Here is a 12,293-nt window from a genome sequence, read left to right on the forward strand (position 1 = left end):
TTTTTTTTTTGTATGTTAAATAAAAGGACCTTACACAAAACAAATGTCTTTCATTTCTTGGTTGCGGTGTGTGACAGCATGACTGGGGCTGCTTTAAGGAAGCTTTATTATGATTCACAAGGGGTTGGAAGCTTCGAAGGCTCCAAAGCTCTATTTAGAAGGGCTTGATTTGAAAATGAATCTGTAAACCGATCAAGGGTGAAGACTCGGTTAGCGGGCAAAGAGGCGTATTCACTCCACAAACCAGCCAGGAGGCATTTTAAGAGGAGTGCCACAGTTGTTAGAGTGAGCTAGAATATCAGTGACAGGCTGACATGATCAGTATTCAAGATCTAGTAAAACATAACAACGGTGTAGTGTATATATTAACAGTCATAGACTCTGCAGCGGCGTTAAACGATAAAAGTGGTACCAGCGCCACCACCGCCTTTGAAGACATCTTCGCGAGAGGTCGAGTACCTCAAAAACTACAAACAGATGCTGGAAATGAATTTTTAAACAAACCTTTTTAGAAGTTATTAAGTTATTAAAGCAGCACGCTGTTCAGCATTTTGTAATGCACACCGAGGTAAAAGCGGCGGTTGTAGATTGTTTTAACAGAACTTTAAAATCAAAGATGTGGCGATATTTCACAGCCAACAATACCTACAGATACATAGATGTTCTTCAGGCTTTTATAGATGTTTATAACGCCAGTTACCATAGGACTATCAAAATGTCTCCTGTGGTGTGGAGAACTGTGTACAGGAGTCGTCTTGAGGCGAAGGTCAAGAAACCTGCCGTAAAAGAAGGGGATCATGTCAGGGTTTCAAAGTTGAAGGGCGTCTTCACCAAGGGCTATGAACAGACATTTAGTGATGAGATATTCATAGTGGAAAGTGTGGCGCTTAGAGATGGGGTCTATATTTACATGTTGAAGGACTATGATGGGGAAAGGGTAATGGTTGTCTTTTACACCATAGAGTTACAAAAGGTGCCCTACGATCCAAACAGGGTGTACAGGGTTGAAAAGGTTCTGAAAAGGAAAGGCAGCGGAGCCATGAGACAGGCGCTGGTCAAATGGTTGGGGTGGCCTGAGAAATTTAACAGTTGGGTTTGGCCAGCTCGCTGCACGGTATGTGAGGTCGTGCTGTAAGCACAGAGATGGAGACCTCACCTTTTTATATTACCCTACCATCCAAAGCCTCGAAGGACATGTTCCCCGACGGTCAGATTTCTAATTATACTGTGAAACTGGCTAAACCGGTGGACCTGAAAGGCTCCTGGGAGGTGGCCCTAACAGAGATACAGTACCCTAGAACATGGAATACATTTACAAAGCACAAGGCTAAATTTCATATAAAGCGCTCTCAGGACCTCTTGAGGTTCCCCGTGAGTTTCCCACACGGGTATTACACCACCGTAGCAGCGGTGGTCTACGCTATCAACAGAACCATAGCCGGCATTGAAGAGTATGCGAATATACATCTGGTGTCGGATAATGTTAGAAGAAAAGTGTTTCCAAAGGCCCCGGAGTTCGATACCAGGTTTACCTGTACCAGTAAATTAGAAAGGGTTTTAGGGACCGTACAACATGTAAAAAGACAGGTGGATCCAGACTCTACATGCCCCGATATTAACAGCGGATTTTATACACTGTTTGTCTATAGCAACATCGTAGAACCTCAGGGGATAGGGGATAGTTATTTGCCGTTGTCGAGATGGATCCTCGTGAAGGGCGAAAATAGCATGATGGTTAATATACAACATCACAAACGCGACTACGTGGCAATTTCCCAAAAACATTTTGACACTATAACCATCATGATCTACGATGATCAGGTAGAGCCGGTGGCCTTTAAATACGGGAAAATTATTGTTAAGCTTCATTTAAGGCCATGCCACGATGGTGACTATTAGGCAATTGCGATGGTCATTACGAAAACATGCGGGATCCCTCTATGTACAGGGACTATTATAGAGTTCAGGCCAGCTATGGAGGACCGCCACCCTACTTTCAAGGGGCCCCTGTTATGTACGGGCCAGATTTTCAGGCCGAGTTTGTATAGAAGAGCTGTGCCATTTTTGAGAAGAGGATATGAAATTGCAAAACCTCACATTAAAGCGGCTGGCACAAACAGAGCCCATGACGTTGTGGGCTCTGTAACGTCGGCTGTCGCCAAGCGCATGAACAAACAGCCCCAGGAAGGAATTGGATTGTTGTACAAGGCACGTGCGGGTGTTAAAAGGAAGCAAAGGGCTTCGAGGTTTAGGGGCCGCCAATTCCCTATAAAAAATGGAGGACTTCTTCAAAAGGCCCACACAAAAGAAGAGTTGTAAGATGGAGGAGATCTTCCAAGAAGAAGAAGAAGAGACCAGGCTCCAGTGCAAATATTTTTTAAATTCGCTATCATGGCCTTCGTACACTGCGTCTCGGGTAAATGTGCCAAATCTGAGCTAGACTTGTTTTCTCTTAAACCCACACAGACCAGCATCGAGAACAGTTTTTTTATGGAAGTGTCACCTCTAGCCGCTCTGACGCCTCTGGCGCCGATAGAGTTTGATGTGTCGGGGTCCATGGATATGTATTTGGATCTCAGCAACACTCTGCTACACCTCGTCTGCAAAATAACCAAAGCAAACGGCACCAACATTGAGGCTGATGCTAAAGTGGAGCTGATCGCCTACCTCATTGCAACCATGTTTAATCAGGTGGACATTAACCTGGGTGATCGACTCGTCAAGCAGAATGATAACATGTACGCCTACAGGGCCTATATAGAGACTATTCTAAATTACAGTCGCAAGGCCCTGTACACACAGCTTTCAGCAGGACTCTTCTACAAATATACTGAAGTGCATTTTGAGGACACAGCGTTGGACGGGAGCAACAACGGTTTTAAAAAAGAGCCAGCTTCGCCACCGGCAGTAGGAAGTTTGACCTCCTGGGGCGCATACATTCAGACTTTTTCTTCCAAGATAAGCTTCTAGTCAACGGTATAGATCTTAAGGTCAAACTCAACTGCAACAAGGACGCATTCTGACTCATCAGTGGCAATGCGGAGCAGTATAAACTGGTTATATTGTCCACAAGCCTATTTGTAAAGAGAGTGAAAGTGTCAACGAGTGTCAGACTTGCCCACGCTGAAGCTTTACAACTATCGAACTCCAAGTACACCATTGAAAGAGTGGCTCTGAAGATATTCAGCATCCCCGCCGGTACTAGATTAACGCAGCAGCAAAATCTATTTCTGGGGCAACTACCGAAACTCATCATCATGGGGTTTGTGGACAATACAGCTTTGAGCGTGCTCTATGCCTCTAACCCTTTCAACCTTAAACACTATGACATCAACTACACCGCTTTGGTCCACGAGGGAGCTGTTATCCCTGCAAAACCGTTCACTCCGAGTTTTGAAACATCCAATTTTGTCAGGGAATATCTTGGTCTGGTCTCAATAACGGGGAAACATCTGTGGGATTCAGGAGTCATTGTTTCAAGAGAGAGGTATGGGGCCGGCTACACGTTGTTTGTGTTCGACCTAACACGGAAATCTAAAAGCTGAAATATGCTTTACACAGGTGCTCGATACAAAGGGAATATGGTTGTATTCTCGGTACTCAACAGCGTTATCCAGGTCAATCACGCGCAACAGCTTATGTTTGACTGTCATTAAAAGATTGTAAAATGGACACTGCAGAGATAATTGACTTCTTAGGTAGGCATAAATACGCTAAGAAATACTTTTTAGGTGTACTTCCTAGCGACGGGCTACCTGAACAGATAGGCTCAGAAAGACCCTGCACCCTGGTCTTTAACACCGACCCTCATTACAAAGGTGGTACACATTGGGCAGCCATGTTTCTGGATGTAGACAAGGTTTATTGTGTTTGATAGTTTAGCTGAGTTCCCCGAGAATAACATTCATACAAATCCAATATTCAAATATGTAAAAAAAAAGCATCGCCCGCGGTTGAGTATAACAAGCGGGATGCACAGGATTCTCTAGCCATCACATGCGGGACACATTGTATATATTTTATTAGTAAAATGTTTGAGGGTTTGATGTTTAGAAATATTTTAAATCTGTATTCCACCGATCTAGTAAACAAGGATGGTATTGTTATGAAATATGTGAATGAAAACACTAGGACCATGTCGAGCGTTGTTAAAACAGAATAAGGTGTTTGTTAAAAGTGTAAGGCCTCTATCTGTACTGATGGTTGTCCACAATAAAAAACATTTTAAACACAAATTCAGACTATGCATTTTTATTCACCCACCACACATTTTTTGTAAACTATTTTTAAAAAGATGACTGACGACTGTTGAAAAGTTAAAAGTGTTTATTACAAAAAGTTTTCAGCACAAACATGTACAGGGGAGAAGAAATAAATGAAGTATAAATCTTTCGAGACGTGAACCTTTTTAACAAAACTGTACAACGGTTCATATTTCGTGGTTACAGTACAGCAGTAACCATGTGTCCATTTTGAACAGTCTCTTTTTAGGCTCCAAATGTAGAGCGTTGCTGCTTCTAGATGGTATTAGCTGAGGGAAGAAAGGTGAAGTCGGCACGGTGGGACTCATGGGAATAACATGATCGTGGAGGGGATGTCGAGTTTTGCGGAGGCGTGTAGGAACTGCTCCCATCCTCTAGGAGCGTTTTGTGACAATAGGGTTTTACTGTGAGTAAGACCTCTGACCAGATCGTACATGTGTGATCCAGCAACCGGTTGTCACTTGAAAACTAATTTACCCCGGTCGTTCCAAGAGGTCAGATCTTTAGTCGCAGTCATTTTTCTGAGCAGCATCTGAGCCACCCCTCTATACCTCTGACTTATATTTCTTTAAAAGTCTTCAACAATAGGGTCCACAGGGACTGGGGGGCCTGGGTCTTGAGGGGCTATGGGGTCTGCTGACAGCTGTTCCGTGGCGGGGGTATTCAGAGTTAATTTGGTTTTTTTCAGATGCTAATTGTTTGTATTACTGTAAAAAGTTTTTAAGGGATCCTGAGTAAAACCCCACTTTGTCGTGTGGTTTTAAATTGGTTTGGTTCAAAATGGATTCGATCTCAGCATCGAGACGCTGTGTCTCATTTCTGCGTATGTCCCAGACGTCTGCGGTAGAAGGTCCCAACTGTTTCAGCTGGTGGCGAGGCACAAGGTACATTTTTTGGGAGTACTCCATCATGTCCCCGACAGCGCCCCTATAAAACCTCCAGACTGTTTGACCAGTTTCCTTTTAGAAAGGAGCAACGCCCTTTTATTACTGAGCTTCTTAATAATGTGACGCTTCTTCTTCAGCACGCGGAACTGGCTCGTTGATATAGGGACATTACCTTTTAGGGTGTTTAGGGCTATTTCTGAAATGGCTGCCACTAAATCGTCCAAAGCAACGCACAAAATAGCCTTTCTTTTCAGGGGGCTGGCTGTGACCAGCATTTTTATGAGGTTTAAATTACACCGTAGCAGTGCAGACACGGTAGTGACCTTATATTACAAGGTTTAGAGTGTAAATGTTATAAAAGTCTTTTTAAGGGGCCTTTTTATAGGCTTTGGGGATGGTTTTAGGCGTATAAGTGACTGGGAAGTCAGGTGGGAAAATACCGGAACATAGTCTGTAGTCTTCTAGAGTATTGGGTTTTAAATCTACCAGTAAGTAGCCATGGGGTTTTGAGGTAGCATCATTAAACGCTTTCATGAAGAACTGCATGTTTCTGGGGCACATCTGTTTAGCTATAGTTGATATCTGGAGCTTGTCGCAGATGTTTTTGAATGCTTGTAAAACAAGTTCTGCATGGTGTAGCATATGCTCAGATTACGATGATGTGAATATTGAATAAAAGCCCTCTGGATCTTGGGGTGGTCCCCACCTTCGCGCATGAGATCCTCCACAATGACCATGATTACAAGGTGTTTAGGTAACAAGTCGTCATTGTTGAGATTACGGGTGATGCCTTCTATAAATCGGATGTGTGTGAACTTTAGGGAGAGTTCTGTGTAAAGATCTTGCCAACAAGAATAAAGCCATACAATGTTGTTAGGGGTCTGTGATAAAGCACTGGGAGCATTTTCTAACAGTTTCTTTATAAAACAACTTTTACTACTATTTGAGGGACCTGCTAAAACGCAGGAGAATGGGTATTGCAGGCCGGTGTCCACAGTGGTTTGCCACTCTAATGTCTTTTAATAACCATACAGCAGTGTTTTGTAGTCCTCTGTGATGACCCGTTTATCAAACACTATGCGCAGTGTTTTATACAATGGCTGTGTTGTAATTTCCCACCTTTTTTTGGACCTGACTATGCAGGGGTGGTTTACAACTATTGCTTTGCTATTTTTGTGATTGGTCAATGCGTAGTACTCATGTACCAGACCCTTCAGACTGTCAAAATGTTTATAAACCTAATTGTTAACGTTTAAAGTGATACCTTTGACTTTCACACAAACCCTGTTGTTAGAGGTTTTGTAACTATGGGTCTTGAGTCCAGGGTAAGTGTATTTGAGTATGTACAAAGCCTTTTCAAGCTTGCTGGTCAAATCCCCTAGATAATCACCCAGCGGAGGATCTTCATCACCCTCTTTACTCACAAAAATAACAGAGTCGGTGTCGTAGTGCAAACAACGATCCTGAAGCTTATCCAACAGCCTGTAAAGCTCTAGATGAGCATGAGTGGTTGTGAAGCACGCTATGAAGATGTTTATATTGTTACACATTGTGGGGTACTCTTTGGCATATTTCCAGCATAGAACGGCCGTCTCATTGTCTATAGTTTCACAACTGGACATGTCGTAAGATGGGGGAAATAGATATTTAAAAAGATCGTCTGGATCTGTGACGATGGATGTGTTTGACAAATTGGTACACTGTGCGAATTTTCCCCACAAGGAATTGAGACAGAGCTTAGCTAACTGGCGTCTGGCGGGGTTAACCTTTATGAACTCAGTTCTCAGCGTAATACCCTCATTAGCTTAGTAATCAGCGATGTACTTTTGCCTTGAAGGCTCATCGATGCACCAGTTGCGATACCCCAATGCCTCCTGTTTGTGTCTGAGAAACAAGTTGATGTACTCAGAAAAGAGTGGCATTGTGGTGTGTGGAAAGTGCCAAATTTCCAGTATTTTACCGAGATAGTACCCTTTCTCGATGGCCGTCTGCACCTCGATGGTACACCATGTCCCCTCCAGAAGCCTTTGCTCATCACTATGTCTACACTCGCTAGTCTGTTTACTTTCAGTGCATCTTCAACATAGGGGAAAGATTAGCTTGCCGTTGACTCTGTACAGAAGTACCGGGAAGTAAAGCTTCCGCGAAGGGTGAATTTGACACTTAACGAGCCCAAAGTACTTGTCGAGGGGCTTAAAGTTCCTATGTATGATCCGAGGATGCCCCACTGGGTACAACTTCACCTTGTTCACAAATGGATACAGACTGGTGAAGTCATAGTAGTGTATTTTCTCACCCTCACCCTCACCAGCGACCCGGTACAGTTGTATGGCGTTTGTATGACCGCCGAATAAGGTGTTGCAGGGTTCCAATGGGGATGGTAACTGCCGGCTCATAATAACAGTGCCCAGTTCTGCATCTTTTGTTAGCTCGTCTAACAACTCTTGTTCCCAGAGGGTTCTCAAAGCAAAGTTGCAGCTTTCAATATACTGTGCCTTCGCCAGAGTACGCTGATGCAGATGTTCAAACGTGGTGCCCTGCAGTCTATTAAACTCGTGGGGTTTGTAACAATATGGACACCCGTGGTAAAAGCAACCGTTGAACTCAAAGGCGGCTGGTACCCCGTTAATTAACCCCTACCCGTCTAGGTAGTAGCGGCCCAGGCGGTATTTGCCGCCATGCAACACGTGTTAAATGAAGATGTTCTTTTTTCCGAGACGTACATGAGCCACTGAATAGATGAGTGGAGTAACGTTTTCTGTTTACCGTTATAGAGGTCAGATGGTACTAGATCTATGGTTTCAGGTTTTAAAAACATGTGCTGATAAAGAGACATCCACATTGGACCCAGAGTAATGTTCTTAAATGGGTCTAGGTATTCCACGATTTCTTTCCTCGTACGGGATTTGGTTTTGATAATCCTGACCCGTCTCGTCATCTCCACCACAACGTCTCTGAAAAGGTTGCACGCTTTTTGAAAGATCATGACATATGCCTGACAGTAAGCTTTCAACTCTGTTTGAAAATTAAACCAATTTTCACGGTTTTCATTGTACCACTGGAGAAAGCTCTCTTTTTCAGACAGCATCATGTACTCGATGCCATAAGTGTCAGGTGGAGGCATAGGACCGCTGTAATTCTGATTAGCCCATGTGTGAAAAAAGTGAGGGAAATAACCTTTGCATCCTTCAAAACCAAAGGCTTTTGGCAACTTGCTCATCTTCATGGGCAGACAATTCAAGGTGTCTATGAACCTAATTTCAAAAGGCACAGCCTTTAACAGCATCAGTTTGGAACCCTGGGTGATGAGCTCCACGGCCATCTTTTCACGTATCAGGTCCCAGAGAATAAAGAATGAGTCGTACGCTTTCGAGTTGTGTGCCAGCATTGTATACTCGCGGTATTTCGATGCATAAATGTGTTGAGAAAATCATTCACGCATGACTGGCCTTCAAACTCCCAGATTTCATCGGCTTTTAGATGATAGGCGTAAATGTAGTTAGGCTGGTGCACACCCGTCTCCTGCGTACACTCTATATCAAATACAATATAGTCTTCTGTTTTTTTCTGGGGGAAGCCTTTGAGCATGTAAACACTTGTGTGCTATTCTGGGTATAAAATATGCTTTACACCTGGGACATTGCATACCTTTACAATCGTGGTCGTCGACCTTGTAGCGCCCGCAAGCCCTACAGTCTGATTTACGGACGCACTGTGCAAGGCTGGTGTGTACGTTCAAGCAGGCTTGCAACCAACAAAACATCTTACACGTCGAACAGTGCACCTTCTGAGTGTCATCGTCGACACACCCGTCCCTCTGACACATTTTACAGTGCATTTCACACTGGTGTCTGGTCCGGTTGTTGTATATGTGGTCGCAATGTTTACACATGTACTTTGCTCTTGGAAAACCCTTCAGGTTCAAGATACCGTAAAAGTGTTTTTTATGATGCAGCACACAAACGGTCTTGTTTTTCACACTCTGATTGGTAATGAAGTACTTCCAAGAACCACTGTGGTACAGAACTTTTACCGTAACGGCAAAATGGTTCTCAAAAAGGCCCAAGTCCCCAAAACCAACCAGTTTGTTGGGCGGTAGTTAAAGCACCTCATGGGCTGCCGCCGCCATAGACATAATGACGTTGTCTGGGATAGCTCGGTCCACAAACAACCCCGCGATGCTCGCCGCCAAACACATATTGGTAGCTCTGATTTTAAAGTCGAGCAACCATCGATATTTTTTGCCAATGATTTTACTGTACATGACGCTCTTTAAGGTTCTGGAAGCACCGCCCTTATGACCCATAACAATGAGGGCGATTATTCTAAAGGTCCTGTACGTCAATAATTCAGCCTTGCTCTGTAAAAGTTTAGGCAGTTTTTCTAGAAACGTCACATCATCAAACACATCTCGAGACGACCGTCTGGTGAACAGAGGACTATTGAGACCCTGAACCACAGTGGTTCTTGGAAGTATTTCATTACCAATCAGAGTGTGAAAAACAAGACCGTTTGTGTTCTGCCCCTGAAAACGCATCTGAAAGAAATCGTTACGCCCCACATCGTGTAACAATCGTTCTATGAGTGTTGGCATGGCCTGGTGTATAGCTATAACACCATGATCAGAGGAGTTAAGACGGTCTAGGTTAACAAACCTAAACTCCTCATAGTGCTCTGTAGTGTTAAACCTCTCAACAGTACCTTCTTACACTCTCTGAAAACACCGGTTCTGAATGCTCAGCTTGAGGACTGTCGGAGGTTGGAGGGCTCCACGGGGTATCATCCGACAGTAGATGACTACGGTTCATTGTTGGTGTATTTTTATGCCTCATTGTAACGCTTAGTCTGGCTTTCTTTAATTTTCTTATTAAAAGCTTACGGATTCTAGCACTACTAGCCCACTTCTGTTTCTTACAAGCCCAGCTGGTTTTTGGCAACTGACCACAGCCTAGTTGAACAATAGTTGGGGTGTTTACAAGAGCTGACCTTGACATTTCACCTAATCCGGGCAGGGATCCTTCAGAATGTTTGGTGTTGAGCCTGCTCTGAACTTTACCCCTTGAGGCCCTGTAAATGCCTATATTCTCTCCTAACTTTATTTTTTGAGGCCTTATGGGGAGTGTTTTAGGTATTGGGGGATCTGCTTTTAGGAGTTTTAAACATTTAGGGGCTGGCTCTTGCAGCTTTTTGGTTTTGAGCGCTCTTAAAACACGTAGAGCTTTACTAAGTATATCCTGGGTCTTCTTTTTATATTTAGACCTAAGGACACCAGTACTAATAAATGTGGCTTTTACATTCCTAGGTTGGCCTGCATGCATAGTCACGCGGGTATATTACTTATGTCTACAACTGCTGAATCGCAAGATTGGACCACCTAGTTTCTACACTGTGCCAACCTCTGTATTAAAGCCCTCACGGTAGCTCTGGAGGATACAGTATTGCATCCTTACTTACCCAGTTTTAAAGTCTTCAGGCATAGTCTGAATTTTAGCTGTCTAACAGATTGGTGCATTTCTTTTATATATGTGTCCAGGACTCTAGTACGGTGCAAAGCGCCATGTTCTGGGTCATTACTTGAGACATTAGATGGGTGGTGCACATTTCCCTGAGCTACAGATCCATGGTTAACATTATTACCCCCTTTCTGAATGGGTGGACTGGAACGGGTCAAAAAAGCAGGGCTCCAATGCGAACACCCCAGTGTTTAGGAGGCCTGATCATCGCTCAATGGTGTTTCAAAACTCTGATTTTGTGAACCGCTACATCCTGTACTGCTGGCAGGGAATATTGAGGAGGACGGTAAAGACCACTGCGGGAAGGCACTTGGTGTCGGGCTGGTGGGGTAGTATGCTCCAGGTGGTAAAACTGGTGACATCAGACATGGGGAAGTTAAATGCTGGTCATATTAACTCAAGGCCTCGGATGCATAGGAACTGTTGTGGATAGGTGTTGGTGATTGAGAGCTAGTGAATGCAACCCTCTGGTGGACGCTTTAGAAGAGTCACAAGGCATTGCTGTGGCTTCAGAACTCTCTACCAAACCTGCTAACGCCTTGAGAAGTCCTATACCCACAGAATAAGGATCCTCTATGGGGAGATCATGTTCCAATTGTGTGTCCCAAAGACTATGAGGGATAGTTATACAGGTTGTTGGTGCTAAGTCACAACGGACCCTTCTATATTAGACTCTGCAAGCGTTGAACATTTAGAACATTGGGGGCTAGGTGGAGCAGTCTGAGCCTTAACAACTTTTTTAAAAGACAGCTCTAAAGGCAAGGCTTGCAGCTCAGGGGCCTGCAGCTTCTTCTTACGGTTCTTTAAGGACAACCAATTTAGTTTAGGACTGTTGCTCTGCTTAGGGGCCCTTCCAAAGGTTTTACATAGTCCAGGATGGTGTGTGCCTGAGGTTGTAAGCGTGACAATGTCAGAGTGTCCAAGCCCTTGCACATAGGTAGTTGCTGTATAAGTCTTTCCGGTACTGGGCACAGCCTTTATTACCGTTGATGCGGTGTAGTTAAGAGCTGTACCTGTACCATGACCGCTGTCTGTAGAGCTGATGCACAGTTGGTCCCGGGGTCCTGCGATGTTCACATATGCGGCTGGTGCCATTTTATTGTTAGGCTGATCTGCCCCCAGGGGGGGGGCAGAATCCACTAGGCGCCAGGGATACATTATTTTTTTTTGTGTGTTTTTTTAGTTGGGGAGCGACCCCTTAGGCAAGGGTCGCTCCCTAGGGGGCAAATTATATTTAGGCCATTTCTGCCCCCCTTGGGTGAAGATTGGCCTATTTTTATGAGGCCAGTCTGCCTCCAAGGGGGGCAGAAACCACTAGACAACAGGGAGGTTTTTTTTTACGCCAAATTCATGGAAGGGGAGCAACCCCTTAGGCAAGGGTCGACCCATGGGGAGGGCAAATTTATTATAGGCCATTTCTGCCCCCCTCTGGGGGCATATCGGCCTATTGTTACTAGGCAGAAGCCTCTAGGCGCCATGGATATATATATATTTTTTTTTATTGTTTTGTTTTTTAGAGGTGGGGGCGACCCCTTAGCCAAAGGTCACTCCCCAAGGGGTGTGGGGGGCAAAATTTATTTTAGACCATTTCTGCCCCCCAAGGGCAGATCGGCCTATTGTTATTAGGCTGA

The sequence above is a fragment of the Pleurodeles waltl genome, chromosome 7 (genome assembly GCF_031143425.1).
Source record: "Pleurodeles waltl isolate 20211129_DDA chromosome 7, aPleWal1.hap1.20221129, whole genome shotgun sequence".
Classification (NCBI taxonomy): Eukaryota; Metazoa; Chordata; class Amphibia; order Caudata; family Salamandridae; genus Pleurodeles; species Pleurodeles waltl.